Consider the following 3358-nt stretch of genomic DNA (forward strand, 5'->3'; position numbering starts at 1 on the left):
CCCAAATATACATCATAATTAGCCCACTTGCTCCGGCGAGCTCACTTTTTCTTGGAAGCAAAGGACATACGGCAAAAAACCTTGAGGTCTGGGCAGCTTTTCCCCCGAGGAGGGGGAGGGGGTGGGGGTGGGGGGGGGTGTTTGTGTACCCCAAAGTTTCCTGCAAAACAGGGGGATTCTAACTTGGGGGGGTATGATAGGGCAAATTTTGGAGTACAAAGGAAAGGAAGAGGAATTAGGAAAGTCAAGAAAATAAATAGGACATCGTGAGGTAAAGATATTATAGAGTATAACATAAAAATGAATAAAAGTATTGTATTCAAAGATACTTACAAAAAGATTCTAGGGTTTGAATTGTACGCACTAATATAATAAGTGACTCATAAAATAATGGCTAACTTACAATTAATAACAAAAATACAAAGACCTTGTAAAAACAAAAGTTTTCCTGCCAAAACTGAGTGGGATTTAACCCCTTGGGGTGGGACATGTATTGAATAGTTTTTGTGTACTTAATAGGGCAATTTTGGGAGTGAACAAAGGAAAGGAGAGGAATTCAGGAAGTCAAGAAAATAATAGGACATCGTGAGGTAAGATATTATAGAGTATACATTAAATGGAATAAAGTATTGTATTCATAATACTACAAAAAAGTATCTAGGGTTTGAATGTACGCACTAATATAATAATGACTTCATAAGAATAATGGTTAACTTACAATAATAACAAAACTACAAAGAACTAGTTAAAAACAAAAACAAAAAAATTAAATAGAGATAGAACTAGTAATAAACAAAATAGATCAAAAATAAAATAAAAAATAACAAAAACAACAAACATTAGCAATGAATAATGGCCTACTTTTGACAATAGAGGCAACAAAACTTGACGTGTATTATTCACTCCGTGTAAGAAAAAAAATCGCCGTTTTTTGCAAGCAGCGCTACAATATAACATTATGTCCTCCTTCAGTGTGAAAATATAAAATCACCAAGGCGGCAGACTTAACAAAAAATTAATTTAGTGGAATAAAAATTCTCACGGCTGAAAAAAATGGCGACTATTTCTTCTGATCCCCATATAAAGTGGTTCATACATTTTGCCCTAGTCAACGTATAAAATACTTCAATCTAAAATCGGTTGTTTTCTAGATTAAGACCCCCCCCCTTAACAAAAAATATACCAATAATTTCAAAAGAAAACCTTGTCGTTCGAGAATCAAGTACTAACTTTTCTGAACCAAACTGAATTTTACACACCATCATCCACTTATTATCATCATCATCCCAATCACCACCATCATCATTTCACTATCCTCATCTTGTACCGTTCACCAATCATCAGCACAAATCAGTATCATCACCAGCACTTACACCATTCAACATATTATCATTATCGATCACAACTCATTGTCACCATCACATCCATACAATCTTCCGTCATTACATCACCACATCACTACCATCATCCCCCACCCCCCCCGTCATCTATCATCACCACCATTATCGCCATCATCATTTCACTATCATCATTCTTCACCGTCACATCACCATATTCATTATCATCACCAATCATTACACCCATTATCATTATCACCATCTATCACGATCATTATCACTATCCACGATCGTTCATCCCATCCTCATTACATCACCACAAATCACCCTCACCACTAGGCGTTTCTTAGCTTCCCAGGGACCGCCTGTTCCCCCCGGAGCCACAAGAAACATTAAAATTCGGACGCGCGTTGAGACCAATTCCTAACTTACTTCCCCTCCATGTGTCTTTTGTCTCCTAAATCCCACCTATAATCCCACTGCTCTTAGCTCACTCCTCGACAAATTCCAATTCCCCACCCCCCTTAGGCCCGCTATCAAACTGTTCTCCCATACGTAAAAAACTGAGGCTTTGGTCCCACAAAATCTTTGTCTACTGTTGGCGCGTAATATACGAGATCAGTGGCTCCTCAATCTGTGGTCCGTGGATACCCCCCCCCCCCCCTAGTGGTCCACCGGCGGTTCATTAGTGGAGCCGCCCAGCCGAAATGTCACTCAGCAGTTAGTGGATGCAAAACGGATTAAATCTAAGTGTTGAAGTCATCTCCAGGAGGCCCTCTAAAACGCAATATTTGTAATTTCATAAAGTACGGGGGTACGTGTGAAAATTGGTTGAGAAACCTTGGATGTAGATGGCTGACTTTGTATCTCTTCTTACAAACTGTTTGTGGGTATATATGCTTATACCTATTCAGGGACAGGAAAAAACCTAACCCGTGATATAGCAATGAAAATGTGTCTTTTTATTGTGAAGCATTTTGATATATTTCTACATACAATAGGTACCTTATGAAACGTAACTTTTGTTACAAAAATTACTGATGTAGACAAGGAATATTTTTTCACGATTTATCATTAGGATAATGTTGGGTTTTCCACAATAGTATTAATACTCTAAAGACACAAAATATTTATCTACCCTCGATCTGTGGAACGTCTGCAATTTTTTTTTTTTTTTTTTTTTTTCGTCAATGACATCGCTTATGAATCTTCAAGATAAAATGGTGAAATTCCGTTGTGGAATGACACAAGACTAAACATGCTCATAAAAACACATCCTTGTGTCTTCGTAAGGAGAAAACATAACAAATAGCAGCTCAGAAAAGTTTAGTGTGTGTAGTCTGCCTTCTATTGTCTAGCAGGTTTGGAATTCGCTTTCGACTTCCTACGCTTTATATGGCCCCTGTTCACACTGGCGGTTTTAACCTCGCGGTTGAAACTTCAGCGGTTCGCAATTTACAGTGTAAGTATAATGGAGGCGTTTCGCATAAAACCGACGAAGTTTTTCTTTGACTGTGTGGGTACCGTTGCGGTTTCCACGCGGTTCAAAACCGCTTAGCATGAACAAATTCTGAGGGGAGAGGTCTTTTGAGCAGAATGCATGACATACAAACAAGAGGACGTAATGAAACCCTTTCAGACGTATAATATTATTACACATGGAGGACTTGAAATCACTATTCAAGAAACAGATTTGGAACACGAGGCCCGTGACCTTGACCTTGGCCTTGACTCTTGATGTCATCCTCAACAACCTCCCAAACCGGGGCAACTAGGAAATTGATTTCTTTTCTTCATTTCTTTTTTTTTTTCCACCAAATAAGAACCCATCTGTAACTGCATTGCTCTTGAGGAAATTTCCCCGATTCCAATGTCAACGTTTAGGTGACTATTCTATTGAGACAGATCTTTGTCAATGGATTTCTTTATAAAACTCTCTCTCATTATTCTATTTTAACCAGATGTCTGAAAAAACCAAAGGACATGCCAAAGTCATACTTTATTCATATAAGGAGTCCTCC

The sequence above is a fragment of the Oratosquilla oratoria genome, unplaced genomic scaffold (assembly GCF_046742065.1).
Source record: "Oratosquilla oratoria isolate Oo_2021 unplaced genomic scaffold, ASM4674206v1 SCAFFOLD121, whole genome shotgun sequence".
NCBI lineage: Eukaryota > Metazoa > Arthropoda > Malacostraca > Stomatopoda > Squillidae > Oratosquilla > Oratosquilla oratoria.